Source organism: Pinus tabuliformis, chromosome 8 (genome assembly GCF_031772625.1).
Source record: "Pinus tabuliformis cultivar Carrire ecotype Pingquan chromosome 8, CPIR1, whole genome shotgun sequence".
NCBI classification, from domain to species: Eukaryota; Viridiplantae; Streptophyta; class Pinopsida; order Pinales; family Pinaceae; genus Pinus; species Pinus tabuliformis.
This window is the reverse complement of record NC_142294.1, coordinates 549,970,468-549,988,531: the sequence shown is the minus strand read 5'-3', so window position 1 is coordinate 549,988,531 and position 18,064 is coordinate 549,970,468. Positions and strand designations below refer to the sequence as shown.

At 34.8% G+C, this 18,064-nt stretch overlaps 1 protein-coding gene across 1 annotated transcript in view; it reads right to left on the bottom strand.

Moving 5' to 3' along the window:
• LOC149236617 (uncharacterized) overlaps positions 1 to 18,064 on the bottom strand; it is a 40,298-nt gene that overhangs the window by 17,070 nt on the left and 5,164 nt on the right. The gene's annotated exons all lie outside the window — the stretch shown is intronic.

Sequence of the window (18,064 nt, the reverse complement as noted above, 5' to 3'; positions counted from 1 at the left end):
CCGAATTAAATGAATTTTAGACGCTTTGACACAACTTGTTTTTTCAATTTTTAAGAGTCGAGAAAAAACAAAAGATGACTCTAGTCTCCTTCGATTTTTAATGAGCCTGAAGTGACAAGTGCTCAAATGGACCTTTTCCGTTAAGGAGTCTGAAAAGGAACGAAAGGGACTGCTCTGGAGATCTAGGTAGAGGGAGTACCAAACCAATCGCAAAACTGTAGAATACTTTTTACGGTACGGCAGTCAATCTTCCCGAATGCTGTGTTCAGTGCATTGCGATCAGTAGGGCGGCCGACACGACTTCCTATGGATAAAGGATTTAAGCCTATAGGGGTCTCCCAAAATATACTCGATGGTACGTGGGAGCACAAGTCCGTACTGGCACTTATCGTCTCAAAGTGGAGGAATCACCCAACCATCAGTGAGGAAAATAGTTACCAGGCTTTACGACGCCGGAATACGTCTCTAGCCTAGACCTCTAAATGTTGTGCGTTAAGTTCCAAAGCATTGTTAAGTTCATTGGATTTATTTTAAGTTGATCTTTCTTATGAAGTTTGCCTTTTGGGATCACCACGAGATGTAGATGTAATTCCTAAAATGCAATCTAAAGATGATAAGCAAACTTTTATCTCTTTTCAGCAATGAAAATCCTAGCTACAAGGGGAAAAGAAAGACACAATCTTTTCACAAAGAGCAAAGAGCACACTGTAAATGCACTTTTCCTAAATCAAGCCAAACAGACTGCCAATATGCAAATGCACATGCATGTGTTTTGTTTTTCACTTTCTTAATATTGATGCCTAAAAAGAAAGTTGTTGTACAAATCTGAATTTGCTTTCAAGTGACAAACACAAACAAGCTTTTTTTTTCGAAATCAAAAGGTAGAGATGATTACGACACTTTATGATTTTGAAATAAATACTCGTTTCGACACTAGAAAGTCACAAATTCAAACCAAAGGCAAAAGTAAAAGCATAATTGACTATCAACAGCAAATAAACTTTCTCCTATGATCAAAATCGACACTTGTGACAGATCTAAATCAGAGGACGACAGCACGACTATTCTACTTTTGCAATGGAAAACTGTAAATGACGTAACAAACACACAAAAACATCTACAGTCTTTTTGTACAAAGGAGGCGGAATTACAGCAAGGAAAAGGGGTTTTTAAACAGACACATACACTAATCATAGGCTACAAAAATCAGAGACAAAACTGGAAAGAATGAAGCACTAGAACCTCAGCTGCACAAGGCTAGGCTGATCAGCGCACCTGTTACACAGAGAAACTACATTGCAGCGCAGGTAGCCCTCTCGGGAAGTGCGTTGAAATGCAGAACCTCTTTACAGAGCCTGCGCTGGGGCAGAAACGAGAATTCTATCCGGGTTCTGGGTCACGGTTTGCAGTTTAATCTATGGTTTTTGGCCGAGTAAAAGCAATCAGTAATGCACAATCAGAGGGTAGATTTAAAGAAGGTCTAAGAGCTATCACAAAGGGCAATCAGATCATTTGTGAATCAGCTGTTCAAATCATAAACAGATCCAGTGAATGGATTGAAGCAGCAGATGTCTACTTTGAATTTGTTAATGGAAAATGAAGTTCGATTTGCTACTTCTAAGTTTATGAAACAAACAACAAGAGAAACACAAACAAACTAACTAGACAATCGTCCCCAGCGGAGTCGCCATTTTGTTAACGGGAAAAGTGTCTATTCAGAATGACTCTATCCCACTAAGGTGTGACAGTTACCTTAGAAACAAACAGAGAAAACTACTTTTGTATTCTTCTTTATGAACTATAAACAAAGAGGAATAGGATGAACAAACCTGTGTCTTGCGCTAGTCCTTTGATCCAATCTCTCTCTTCTTTGACAGCTTCCAGCTACCTGCTTCCTTACTTGCCCAGCTTCACCAAGTTCCTGTAAGATCACAGAAGAAGAAAACTACACAAAGACATGGATTTATATTCATAAATAACTTAGGATCAGATTTAAGCTAAACATACAAATGTAACAAGCATCAATGATAGACAAGCATGTAGGAGAAACTCAAATAGTTTTATTGATATAACAAGAAGATCCAGGAGGAGTTACAACCGATGATTCCTGATCCAGCATCAACCTCCCAGCAAAGAAGCCCCTCTTCACCTCCAACAAAGCATAAATCACCCAATACTGTGATATCTATCTCAAAACCAACAACAATTCTTTGCAATGTACAAAATTCCAGCCTCTGGATCTCTGGGATGAGGGATCCATATATAGATGTATGCAAGGAGTATGAGTCAGCTTATGATTTGACTAGTGTCTTCTCTCTGTCAGTTCTTGCTTCCACTTGGAGACTGAGAGCCTCTTACTCATCCTTGGTCGAATTCAGTGAGGCAAGTGTCATTGGGGAAGATTCTGGAAGCTTCCATTGTTTCTCCACCTCGCGGAATGACTCTGCCACTTGTCATTTCCCGCTCAATGCACCCTGGTAGTTGCAACGCACCTAGCTAGTGGACTTGGGTGCTATGCAACGCACTTGGCTAGTGGAGCAGCTGAAATGATCCTGATTTGACTGATTCTGAGCAGTTTCTGGTGGAGAACTTCTGGGAGAAGCTGTAATTTGTTGACCTTGTTCCTTTAGGGGTCGGAACAACACTTTTAGGGACTTAGGATCCCTTGGTTTATGGACATTTCATGCTTGGAGCTGCAAGGCACAAAAATGTCTATAACACATCTTCCCACCAGATGTTTTCTTTTCCCTTGAGACTGGAAGTAGTTATCTTGGCTTTCATATTCTCTATATAATTATGCAACTCAAAGAACTTCTTCATCCCGAGTACCATGCTTCTGCATCTTCCAGTGTCTTCAACTCTCCATTGAAGGTAGGAGGCTTGAATTTCTTAAAATCATCCTACAAGTATCTCTTCTCACTCCTCTTGTAGGGATGATAACAATGATGACCATGTTGTCTCTAGGATCTAGAGCTAGAATAGAACCCATAACCACTACCTCTTTTGTTAAGTGTATACATCCATCTACCACCTCTGACAGTGTCATCCCTGTCTAACCTGTGTCCTCCATAATATCTACTACCATATTCCCTATTAGTCCTTTCCTCCTATCCATAACTAATCTATGGCTACCCATGTCTTTGTAAATATGATAAAATCTGAAGGATCAATGCATTGACCTCTAATTGCTTTTCCTGTGCCCGGGCAAGTATTTCTTGTGATTGAATGATCTTGTCAGTACCTACTTTGTAAGTCATGATTATTTCCTTTAAAATTCTCAAGGTGTGTGTTATGTTAGGAGAGTACTCATCTCCTTTTTACTCAATTGATCTATAAGGAGCTTCATGTGAACTATAATCCACCATCTTGCTTTACATCTCTGATCTTCCTCTTCCAAACATACCATGACAAAGATACCAAATATAAACATAATAAACATACCTTAGTGAAGTTCAGTGGAGGTTCTCTTGTCTTCCCAATAAATTTGGATTAGCACAACATAGGTATATATAATGAAATCAACATATCAATCGTCTCAACATTAACATTATCAATGTTAGGCCCCTATAATACTAGTGATTCCCCCATTACTATTGTCATTGTATCCCTTATTGTTATTATTGTGCCCCTATTGTCCCCATATTGTTATTAGTATGCCCCATAGAAACCCACTATTGTTATTTTTGTGCCCTTATGTTATTACTGTTATGTCAGCTTGATTATAATGTGACCCCTTAGACTCCTATATATAGAAGGGAGGTTTAGTCATATGTATCATCCAAGAATTGTTCATTTGTGTAATGTAAAGGAAGTTTCCCCCTCGAAGAGGCTTAATTCTAAGGCATTGATCTATCTTTTCTATCTTTTTGTGAGCTGGTTTCCTAACATTTGGTATCAGAGCTTTGGATTCTATGGTTTCGCTGCTCCAAACAGGTCATCGTGGAATTTTCGCTATAACTTTTTTTTTTCGAGGTTTCAAAAGCTACAACAAAAAAAAATTTGCACCGAAATTGTTCTGAACTTCGGGTCCAAATTTCAGAGCTTGTCTCACTATATTTGTAGAGATATGATATGAGGAAGTTAGGGTTTTTGCAGACTCCCGAATTACATTCCAAATAGGTGACCTGGGGAAAATTGTCATAACTTTTGTTTTGAGCATTAGATTGAAATTTAGCAAGATGTTTCAGAAAGAGGACGGCCTATAGTTTTTTGTGTATCAGTTTCAGGTACTAAGGTCAAAACAGTGACACGTGGCACGTCAAACAAGTTCGCTCTACTGAACTAGTTTATAATCAGGTCACCATGGGAGATTTGGCATAACTCTTCCTTGGAGAATCCAATCTTGATCAGACTTGCAGGGTTAGAAAGAGGACTCAAAGGGCTACCACAGGATGAGATTTCAGATATTCGAGATCTGCAGTTACAGAGATACAATAGATTCAATATCGAGCTCTTACAAATTGAAAAAAAGGGTGTGTAGTTTTTTTTAAATTTTTCATAAGATTGGTTTGAAAAATTAGTTTCAAGGAATTCAAAGGGAATAGTGAAGAATTATTAGCATTAATTAATGTCCCAAAGAAAGAAAATGGAAACACCTAATAAAAACCTTGAAATCTCTAGCATGACTCGTGAAGAAGAGGAAAAAATGCAACATGATATATCAAAATTACAAGACCAAGTACAACAAATTTCACTCTCACTAAAGGTAAATGAAGCCAAGATGAATGGCATGGAAGCTAATATGAATGGCATGCATGTTAAGATGGAAGCTAAGATGGATGGCGTGGAAGCTAAGATGAATGGCACGGGCACTAAGATGAATGGCATGGACGATAGCATGGAAGAATTGAAGATAAATTTGAATAAGTTGCTACAAGAAATGGTCACTAATGGTGAAAGGGTAGTAAAGGAAACTCATGATGATAACAAAAGAAATGTTACTCATGATTTCATAGACTCTAGTGTTGGATTGAAGACCCACCGTGTTCCAAAAATCAATATGAGGAAGCTTGATGGCAAGGATCCCGGAACAGGGATACTACAGATGGAGCAATTTTTCGATCTCCATAATGTGCAAAACACACAAAAGGTATGCATTGCAACTTTATATTTGGAACCAAATCAATTTGTATGGTATCGATGGCTTTGCTCTCCTAAACAAATTGTCAGTCGGGAAATTTTTATGGAAGAAATGATGGCACATTATGAGGATACAAAAAGCAACACCTTTTTTATCTAATTGATCAATCTCAAACAAAAGGGTTCAATGTTGGAGCACATTGAGGACTTTCAAAAATTGAACATAAGGGTAAAAGATATTCCAGAGGAGCATAGGATTGATGTGTTCATAGGGACTTTAAAGGATAATATCCAACATGAGGTTCGCCTTTGGGAACTTGATTCATTGGAGAAGGCATTCAGGTTAGCAAGAAAAAAGGAAAACAAAACTATGGCAACCAGGAAGCCTACCACTCACAACTATAAATATGGAAGTGTTGTTTCCCCTAGCGTTCCACAACCTACAAGGTTGACACCACAACAATTGGAAGAAAAAATAGCAAAAGGGCTTTGTTACAGTTGTGATAGAAAATACACTAAAGGTCATAAGTGTGCTGAGAAGAAATTATTCTACATAGATTGTGAATAGGAGGAAGAAAAGGAACAAGAAATGCCAAAATAAGAGGATATACAGTCTCCAGGAACAAACCCTAGATAAAGAAGAAATGAATCTGACCATATCTTGTAATGCATTGGCTGAAATTACCACTCAAACTATCAAGATAGAAGGACATATCAAGAAGTAAAAGGTGATAGTGTTGATTCATTCGAGAAGTACCCATAATTTTATTCATTGTAAGATAGCAAAGGAATTGAATTGCTTCCTATATCCAACCCAAAGTGTCAAGTGATGGTTGCAAGTGGAGGAACCATAAATTGCTCTGGAAAGTGCCATAATATCAAGCTATCCATGGGAGAATATGTATTGAATAGCCCGATGCCTTCCATTCCAATAGGTGGCGCTGATGTTGTACTAGGAGTCCAATGGCTATAATCCTTGGGTGCAATACTTTTAATTTTCAAGAACGTTTCATGAAATTTTGTGCGGAAGGAAAGGAAGTTGAATTAAGGGGTATTGCAAGGAAACTGGGAAATATAATTAGCTCTAACGGTATGACAAAGCTTCTAAAGAAGGAACAACGAGGTGTAATTGCACAATTATGTTTGCTAGAGGTTCCCACATCGAAATCATCTATTTCTCTAGATCTCCAAAAAGTCTTGGACAATCATTCCAAGTTATTTGAGACTCTCAAAGGTCCCCCACCTATTCATCATCATGATCATGCTATTCATTTGATTCCAGGAAGTGTTCCTCCAAACATTAGGCTGTACAGATATCCCTATGCCCAAAAGAGTGAAATTGAACCTATGGTTGCAAAAATGCTAGAGGCTGGTATAATTCAACCTAGTCAAAGTTCTTTCTCTACTCCAATAGTATTGGTGCACAAGAAGGATGGATCATGGCGCATGTGTCTGGATTATAGGGAGCTCAACAAGCTCACTATTAAAGATAAATTTCCCATACCTGTCATTAATGAATTATTGGATGAATTGCATGGATCAATTTGCTTCACCAAGTTGGATCTTCGTTCAGGATATTATCAAATTAGAATGAAGACTGAAGACATTCTAAAAACAACATTTAGAACTCATGAGGGTCATTATGAATTTTTGGTCATGCCTTTTGGCCTTACTAATGCACCTTCTATATTTCAAGGTTTGATGAATTCCATTTTCAAACCCTTCCTTAGAAAATTTGTGTTAGTATTTTTTGATGATATACTAATCTACGACAAGTCTTGGAAGGATCATGTTGAACATGTTGACAGGGTGCTCAAACTATTGGAGGAGAAACAATTATATGAAAAAGCTCCAAATGTTTCTTTGGAGTACAAGAGGTGGAATATCTGGGTCATATTGTATCTCATGAAGGTGTTAAGGTAGACCCTAGCAAAATTAAAGCCATTAAGGAATGGAAAATCCGCACATCCATAAAGCATCTGCGAGGATTTCTTGGGTTGACAGGGCATTATCGCAAGTTTGTTAAGAATTATGGGAGAATAGCAGCACCTCTATCAACATTATTGAAGAAAGATGCATTTTCATGGACTCCAAAAGAAACAAAGGCCTTCGAACATCTTAAAGAGGCAATGTGCCAAGCACCAGTCTTAGCTACGCTGGACTTCACAAAAACCTTTATTATGGAATGTGATGGTTCAGGAAATGGAATTGGTGTTGTTTTAATGCAAGATGAAAGACCCATTGCTTTTGAAAGACGTCCAATCAAGGGAAAGTATTTACACAAAGCTATTTATGAAAGGAAATGTTGGCAATACTACAAGCACTTAAGAAATGGCGACCCTACCTAATGGGAAGACACTTCAAGGTAAAAACGGATCATGATAGTCTTAAATACTTTTTAGAGCAAAGATTATCCTTTGAAGAGAAACAAAAATGGGTCACAAAGATGTTGGGTTATGATTTTGAAATCATCTACAAAAAAGGGAAGCAAAATGTTGTGGCAGATGCACTCTCAAGAAAGGATGAAGATGTGGAAGCATTGTTGTGTGCCATTTCTATTATCCAACTAGATTGGATAAATGAAGCAAGGGAGGAATGGAAGAATGATGAAGAAGTGTGGGCACTCATTCGAAAGTTACAACAAGATCCCAGTACATCTGATACATTTAGCTGGAAAAATGATTCGTTATGGTACAAATATCACTTATACCTATGTAAGAATTCCCAACTCAAACAAAAGATTCTTATGGAATTGCACACTTCTCCCTTAGGAGGGCACTCAGGATTTTTAAAAAATTACCACAGGGTTAAGAAGGAATTTTTTTGGGATGGCCTTAAATCGGATATTCAAAATTTTGTGGCGGCATGTTTGGTTTTCCAACAAAATAAAGTTGAAACAATTAATACCCCAGGTCTATTACATCCTTTATCCATTCCAAGCCAATGTTGGGAGGAGGTTTCAATGGATTTTATCACAGGTTTACCCAAGTCCAAGGTAAAGAGTGTCATCATGGTGGTAGTTGACAAACTTACCAAGTATGCGCACTTTTGTGCATTATCACATCCATTTAAAGCCAGTACAGTTTCTATTGCATTTATGGAAATAATTCAAAAGCTACATGGAAACCCAAAGATTATTATAAGCGACAGAGATCCCATTTTCACTGGAAATTTTTGGACAAAATTATTTTCTTGTCTCAGTATTCAGCTAACGCATAGCTTATCTTATCATCCTCAATCTGATGGGAAAACTGAGATAGTAAACAAATGTTTGGAAGGATATCTTTGTTGCTTTGTATCTGATAAACAAACACAATGGTTCAAATGGTTGCCTCTAGATGAATGGTGGTATAACACTTCCTTCCATACTGCAATAAAAGTGACCCCATTTATGGAACTTTATGGATATCATCCACCATCCATCACATCATATTTAAGAGAAAATTGTAAGGTTCAAGTAGTGGAACATCACATCGAGCATCAACAACAAGTTCTCCAACTCTTAAAGGATAACTTCACGTTGGCACAGAATAGAATGAAACAACAGGAAGATCAACATCGTAGCGAAAGAAGTTTTGATGTAAGTGACCGGGTATTCCTACAGCTACAACCATATAAACAAATGCCCCTCAAGCAAGCTAAGAAGGAAAATAAATTATCACCAAAGTATTATGGTTCGTACAAGGTGTTGCAAAAGATTGGTACTATGGCATACAAATTGGAGCTTCCTGCAGCTTCTCGAGTGTACCTATTTTTCCATGTTTCATGTTTAAAGAAGGTTATAGGTGACAAGCTCCCAGTTCAAATGATATTGCTAGAACTTGATGAGGAAGGAAAAATCATATTGGAACCGGAAGTAGTCATAGAAACAAGAACTTGACAGCTACGAAATCGATCAATTTCGGAGTATCTCATAAAGTGGAAGAACTTATCCACTGAAGATTCCACATGGGAGGATGAGAATTTATACAGAAGCATCCAGAACTACTCAAGCGTTGAGGACAACGCTTTTCGGAAGGAGAGGGGCATGTTAGGCCCCTATAATACTAGTGATTCCCCCATTACTATTGTCATTGTATCCCGTATTGTTATTATTGTGCCCCTTTTGTCCCCATATTTTTATTGGTATGCCCCATAGAAATCCACTATTGTTATTTTTGTGCCCTTATGTTATTACTGTTATGTCGGCTTGATTATATTATGGCCCCTTAGACTCCTATATATAGAAGGGAGGTTTAGTCATTTGTATCATCCAAGAATTGTTCATTTGTGTAATGTAAAGGAGGTTGCCCCCTCAAAGAGGTTGAATTCTAAGGCGTTGATCTATTTTTTCTATCTTTTTGTGAGCTGGTTTCCTAACAATCAACCTCTACATGACGACACAACTGCAACAATGACCATCACAATGCATGCATAACAAACACATCGACAACTAACATGTATGCATAACAATCAAATCACGTCCATCCTATCCAAGTGTTTGAACCTGGAAGCTCTAATACCACCCTATGGTATCAGATATCACTCAAAGAGAACAAAAACTCGCTCTGATACCACCCTGTAACCACCCCCTCCCACATTTACACAATTTCACTGGTTTTTTAGGGTAAATATGAGATGAAGAGTTACTATGACATGACCCAACCTCCAAGCTCCAATTAAGGAAGTGGGGCCTACAAACTAACCACAAACTGACAACTCACAACATACCTCATGGCTACATAACACTTAGGGGCCAAAGAACCACCCCAGGTGACCAAAACCTGAGTTGTGGCTCTTTACCTAGACCCCCAACCGCATGCATGACAAGGCTTGGGTGTGGTTATAGGCCTTCAACTACATGCACAACACCACCTCCATGCAGTTGTCAACCAACTTGCTTAGTTTAGAGGCTTTAGTCCTGAGATATGAGCCACAATTCTAGGACAACCTCCAGACCACTACCCAGAATTGCTTGAGACCTTCCAAAATCATTATTGACATGAGGAAAAAGCTAAACATTCAAATTCGAATCAAGAACTTAACCTAGACAAACCATAACATACTAGGTATTTCTTCAAACACATGGCAGACATGTAAGCTACAAGTCATGAATGCATATCTGATCATAATAGTCTAAGATTCATCTCAGAATAACCAAGAAGGATTTATTCCCTCTCCATATATTTTCAATAACACTTATTATTCCCTACATTCATCAACCAATTAATAACTAAACAATTCATGACAAGAGCCATAGATATTATAGATCATATAACCAACATAGAATCCATGGAAACTCTGTCATAATATCATCAACATAAACACTACAAATGCTCATAGATCGTAATAAGGAAATTTTTCACATTAACATATGAAAATACCAACCTGCTCATAGATTGCGCTAAACCAAATCTCTCTTTCATTCAATCACCCCTACACCATATTCCAAACATGAATGTGGGATGTCATGGAATAAATCAAAACAAATCCAACCCAGGGCTTCTAGAGTCCAAACCATGTCAACCCTAAACCAGAGTGATTTCACCTCTACGGTCGAACATCACTAACACCAACTAGCTTGGTCTCTACCTAAGTTTTCAAGGGCTCCAGGAACTAGTAACTCAACCCACAACCTTCCATGGCTCCAGAGTGTTTGTCCAGCCCGGATCCAAGGACTAGTAACTCAACCCATCAAGGGCTTTAGAGTGTTTATTCCAGCCTAGGCTCCAGGACCAGTAATTCCCAAGATGTTCCAGGGCTTCTAGAGTGTTTGTTCCAACCCACAACCACAAGAGCACCAATAAAAAAACAACGAGTGGAAAACCCACAACACCATGTCTATCCAGGAAATGGTAAGGCAAGGCTAAAACCACTATAAATCTAGGAAAATATCCATGTCAATGACAACATATAACCAAAAAATCACATGGATATACCATGCATCCAGAAATCAACAAGGAAATAACACATGCAACATGTTACCTGCAAAGCAATCTACTTGTAGTTGTTGATCCAACTATTCCCTTGTGCTTTCCTACTTTTCTTTGCCTTCTTTCTCCAAATCTAATGCATGGAAAAGTGCTCAAAGAATTCTCCAAGAATACTCTAAGTGTGCAAGAGTATGAGAGAGTGAGAGAATAGAGGTGAGCTCCAAATATAAACTTACAAAAGTTTAACCAGAAAAAGTTGTGAACTAATCCTCAAAAGCCTTTTTATCATTAATGCCTCTATTTTCTTGATTTTCCTTCATTTTTCCTCTAATTTACTCTCATGCAAATTTATGTCTCTTCATCTTAATTTTCTCCTATTTTCCTTTATTTCATAAATAAAATGTCAATTATTACCACTTTTCCTTTTCCGATTTCCATAGCCATTAATTAATCACCAGTGATACTCATCACTATGTTTTTCCCAACATTCAGGTTGGAATACGTGTCCCATGACCTTGGTCTTATTTTATTTACATGGAAAATCAACCAGGCGTTGTTACACAAATTTTCCATGAATTCATGGTTCCCAACTTCTTGTAATGAGACTTAGAAACCATCGATAGGTTACATAGAAAAGCACATGAGAGATATTTATGCAATAACATTAATTGATATTACTGATATTCTTTACAATTAATACTATAAAATTGACCTCTCTTATAAAGAGTTTCATAGGTCTTATATATATAAACCCTAATAATTAATAACAACAAAAACCTTAACTTTTGTAACCTAATCCTCTTAATGATTTTATTACACATGTAAGCCTTATATTCTGACCACACTTCTTAAGGCTTATAATAATGAAAGAAAAAATTATTGAAATCAAACACATAATAATTGAAAATAAAATATCATAAATAACTAGAACCAAATATTCTTCAAAATCTTGTTATTTAGAAAATATCTATTGGACTATGGAGAGCTCCATCAAACTACATTGTAAGCCTTGTAGAGGTGCAATTCTCCAATTCTTGGATTCCACCTCCCCAAACTCCCAAGTTACATATCTCCTAAATTATTAGATAACTATTCATACTGAGTGACATCCATAGTCCTTCATTTGACCATCTCATTACCCTTTTGAGAGTATAATTCCCAAGGTTGACAAACTCATGAATTATCTAGTCAACCATTCATACTAAATAATATCTACATATTTACCTTCATGTCTTCAAAGTGCAGGCTTGTTAAAATGGGTAAAATACCCTTTCTTCAATAAGGTTATCACTACTATTAGAATTTTATGGATCTCCAACAATGGCTACATTTGTTATATGTGATTTGTCTTTGATCCTTCTAGTGAGAAAATCATTAGATCAAAATATTTAGTTCTAGGAAGTGTGACCTATTTCTTTTGCAATAATGACATTCTATCTCCCATTTCTTTAGTTGGTATGGTAATATTGTAGTTGGAGTATAATGCAATCTTCTACTAAGGAGCACCTTTTGAATTGACTACAATAGTTCACTTTTCTTCAACAAAGAAAGCAATAATCATATCTTATAAAGTTTGAGAAGGTATCTTATTGAATGTAAACTTAAGAACAATGTTGTATTTAGTAGGTAGACTATTTAATATAATGGTTTTGGTATCCTCTTTATTTACCATTGCCTTGAATTATACTAGATGTCTCAGGTTAGATATCATATTGTTTATGTGTAGTATACATAGTGACTTTGTTAACCATCTTGAAACTAAATAGTTTTTAGAGTTAACTTTGCATTTACTGGTTTTACTCCAAAGAATGAATTCAAATTATCCCATATTTCCTTGGATGATTTTTTTAGATCTACATTATGTAGGTTTGAAACTAAGAGGGTAAGGTCAATAATGGCATTAGATTTATCATATTTGGTTTGCAATTCTAGTACTCTAGTAAGATTTGTCAATGATTGCTCAATCATCTTTACTATTCTCCTAAGGCTTTTGTTCATTAGCTACATCTAAATTTTACTTTATAGTTGTGGAAATTAAAACTTGACTATTTCTATAATTGAATTTCCATGGTTAACATCCTAATAAAAATATAAAAATATATAATACTCTTTTACTTGCTCTGAAAACTAAAATTTGTAACATAATTTCCATTGAATTCCAAAAATTTTGAAAGCAAATTAATTATTACAAACCTCAATATTTAGATTTTCCCCTTTTGAAATTAGAAATATATGATTAATTTTTTGTATATAATGAAGGTTTAAGAAGGAATGCAAAGAAGCAATTCTAAAACAATTAATAATGATGAGAAATCAAGGAACTCAACCTCCTTTAGCATTCGATTTGATTTGGAAGCTTCTTTCCACTGATATCATGATGCCCTTAACATCGACAAATGTTTTCTTTGCAATGTGGCTTTGTAAACATGAAAGGTGACTCAAGTATTCAACTCCTTCAATGTTTCATGGTGACTCCATTGACTAGGGGTTCGAATCCTTCAATTCATATTTTTTGTATTTGATGTGACAACTATAAGAGATTTTGGTGACTCAACAAGTCATGGAAATGGATCAAGCCATATTGTAGCTCATTTCGAAATTGTTAAGAATGGGAGCTTGAAAAGGAAATATTATGGTGACTTGTAGATAATGGATCAAATAGATTGGTATCATAACAACTTCATATTATTGAAATTTTTTCCCTCATGTTGTAAATAAAATAATATGATTAATCTTGCATGGAGGAACAAATAGAATTGACCTTAATCTCCTTTGATTCATGAACACTACATAAATTGGTCATGATTTGGCCCCTTAAAAGACTTTTATGAGAATCTAGCCTTTTTATCAAGCCTTTTAAATTTTGTTGATCATCATTGAATCTAAGAGAAGAGCATACTTAACTATGCAAAAAAAAGAAAACATATATATAATATGCATGACAAGTACTAGGCTTGATTCCACTCTGATACCATGATACAAGATCTATATACTCTAGATAAACTACATTACAAAGAACATGAGAGATATTTATGCAATATAAATAATTGTTATGAATAATCGAGTCAACTGTCACAATGAGATTTCAATATTTTAAAGTATAGTCCAAGAGGTCTTATTTATTTAAGACCCTAAAATCTAATAAAAACAAAGTTGCTAATCGTTATAATCTAAGTCACTAAGGTGAATTTAATTTTTATATGCTATCATTTTTTAACCTTCTTAAAAGTCCCTTTCTAGAATTTTAGTATGGGTAAGGATCCCTAATCTTCCCCTACAATTTTGGGGTTTTGAATTACTAAAAGAGTTTTATAGAAATGCCAACAGAAAGCTCCATGTTAGGAATCAAGAAAAATAGACTGGCATATTATCACTTCTTCCAACATTGTATGGAAATGGAATTCTCCAAATTGACTTCCCAATAAAGATAAATGTGACAGCCAAGGATTACCCATGGAAGTTACCTTTACATTATGAACATATAGCATTCCAATGTAAATCCCTCTTTATCACCCACTTCCCTAAGGTTAGTACAAGTAACTAGAAATAAAGGATTAAACCCACTTGGTGAGTTGGGGCATTCAAGAAATGTCATTTGATTAAAAAATAAGACCCCATCAAGCCTCAATTGTAATTCTTTCTTCATCGTTTTTTTAATTTAATTCTAGTTTGTCTAAGGCAAGGCTCTTTCTTATCCATCTTCTCTTTAACTTCATTCTCCTTTGTGTGGGGTTATCTTCTTTAATCTTTTATTTAACTTCATTCTCCTTTGTACTATGTGAGACTATTTCTTCATTCAATAATGATGCACACAAAAACCTAGGTGATATGTCTCTATCTAATGCCTCTTTCTTTCTTCAATGGTAGAGAACACAAACACATGCATGCTTAAGCTCTTCATGAAAATTTTCATTTAAATGGATGACATATTATTCCATCCCTTGGTTGGTATTCTCCTTTTCCTTAAAGGGGAAAGGAACATTCAACATAATAAATATATAAGGTGTTTCATATAAGGTGTTTCGGTGTAGATTCATCATAACTTTGAATTTACTATGTGCCTAAAGAGGAATCATTGACATGCAAATATTATTATTATTGCTAATTTGCATGACACACACATACAAACACACACAATTATAATGTTTATTAGCAATAATAATAATAATATTTGCATGTCAATTATTCCTCTTTGCACATTGTAAATTCAAAGTTATGATGAATCTACACTGAAACACCTTATATGTTTATTTTGTTGAATGTTCATTCCCCCTTTCAGGAAAAGGAGAACACCAACCAAGTGATGAAATTATATATATATATATATCTATATATAGATATATAATGTTGTAGGTTACAAATTCTATTATGAAGAACATGGGTATGTACACCTAATAAATTAAATATTCAAATTGCTACAATAAAGAAGGCTATTTTCACACAATTAAAATATATCATACATCAATGTAACAATTTGACATTTAAATGCCTAAAGGGGTAGCTCAATTTGTCGAGTTCCCATTACTAAGTACCTCACCAGTCAGGAGGTCATGGGGTCAAATCTTCTCAACGCCCTTGGGGTTAGGCCCTGCTAGTTTGGTCGACGGGTAGATCCCTTTAGGTTGATCTACCTGGATTTTCCCGTGGATGTACCGGCCACCTACTATCCATGAACCACATTAAAAAATAAATTGACATTTAACTATTTTGTAACCTTAAACCAATGTAGATCCATCTTAACTGTGGATCTATCTTGCATAGAGGGGGATCAAAGCCCTTAAGGTGCAAATATTTCTTCAATTTTTTGCAATCTAAAATGGGTTTGCACCTTGAGGGATTTTATCCTACTTTATGCATATTGATCATGCTTTCAAGAGCCAAGAGTTGGTGTTTTGTCTTATTTTAGCTTCCACCAACGTTCCCTACTCTTAGGTGATTCTCCAACTTTGCATTGTGTCATGGAGATAGTCTTTATTGTGGTACTTGTAGTGATTCTCCAACCAACTAGTTTGTGTTATAAACAACTTAGAGGGGTAACAGATTGCATGTTTGGATGTGCTTAAATGTAATGTCTTCTTTTTTATTATTAACAATAGAGAATTAGATGTCTTCTATCTTTGTTGTGTTGAAATACACTTTCTATATCCCAATATGAAGGACATGTGTAATTCCTTCATTACTCAACATGAAGTTAACATGTGACATTAAGAAATGATTAATTATAGCAAAAAATAATATTTCAAGGTGGCCCATAAATAAAATATTTCAATGCCTATTTTAAATAAAATGTTTTACCGTCAACTTTATATATGTGTGCTATATTTGTGTGCGTGCGTGATATATATATATATATATATATATATATATATATATATATATAGCATTTGAAAGTAGAACATTTCTTATTTTGCATGTAAGTGCTTTTTGGTGCTTTTTCAATTTAGGAGATGTGTCATATTTTTTCAACTTTTAACATGGAGTTAACAAGTGGCATTTAAAAAAAAAATATTAATAAAAAAATTAATATCCACTTTATTTATTTATTAATCTATCTATATAAAAGAATTGAAAGTGAAAAAATTATTATTACACCAAAAGATAAACAACCTACAATGAGGAAGATTATAGTTCCTTTTGAATTCAACCTGGAATTGACAATAGGGAATTACAAAAATAGTAACAGCAAATAATATTTGAATTTCCTCTGGTAAATAAATTATTCAATGTCCACCATAACTTTTATATATATATATATATATATATATATATATATATATATATTGAAAGTAAACAAATTTTTATTTCATATATATATATATATATATATAAAATTGAAAGCAAAACTATATATATATATATAGGGATGGATAACTCCCTCAATGCTTTTAAGTGGAATTTAAAAAATATATTAATATCATTTTTTTTTCCACCATAAATACAATATTTCAATGTTCAAGTTAAGCGAAATATTTCAAAATTCACCCTACACATAAAACTAGAAGTTTTTTATGGATAAATATTTTTAACAATGAGTTATCAAGTATAAAAGGTATGTGTAATATGTCTATAAAGAGCCAACATAAATCCATTTTAACTTCATGTGGAGATGGATCAAATCCCTCAAAGTGAAGGGAAAAAAGGGAAAAAACTTGAGGAAATATGTGTGCATTTAAAGATTTGATCCCTCTAAGTATATGGTGGATATTAAGATAAAATTGCAAATAACAATCCATAGACACATCTAAATTAAAGTTCATATAAGATGATTTTCATAAATGGAATACACTAATTTTAAAATAGATGAACAAGTATAATATTGATAAGATCTAGACTAAAAACATAAAATACACGAATTTTAGAATAGATGAAAAAATATTATAATGATAAGATCTAAAGTAAAACTATAGAGTTATTGTCATTATGTTTTTATTTTATTTAAACATTAAAATTACTCGTATTAAAAATTATGTATTGAGTAAAATCAATTTCATATAATTATATTTTCTATATACAATTATAATAATAATAATTTTTTTTTTTTTAATTTAAATTTTTTTGTTAATATTTTCCACACACTGTTTTTGACTTTGGTAACTATTTGTTTTTTTATGATACCAATTAAAAAAACATAATATACATTATTCATTACATTACAATTACCCAACTAAAAAATCATACTATAGTAATAAAATAACCATAAAAAAAATATGAAATATAATTTTATATGAACGCCTTGGAGTATCTCGTACTGCATGGAACGTTAACGTGTTGAATTTGGAGAGCCCTCTTGTACGAGCATATGGTCAAAACGAGCTCCTTGTTCCCTCTTTCCCTCTGACCTCACATGTCAGAACCGTCATTGACTTACTCGTCACTCCATTCCTTTGCCGAAAGCCCTATTTCCAACCCTATTGCATAGTAAATCCGGCCTGACATGGGGCTGATATAACACGTTATAACATGTCGAGCGGTGATAAGAGAGAAAAAAAAATAGCAGCGTTTTATATCGTGTTATATCAGCCCCATGTCGGGTCGGCCCCATGTCGGGCCGCATTTACTATGCAATAGGATTG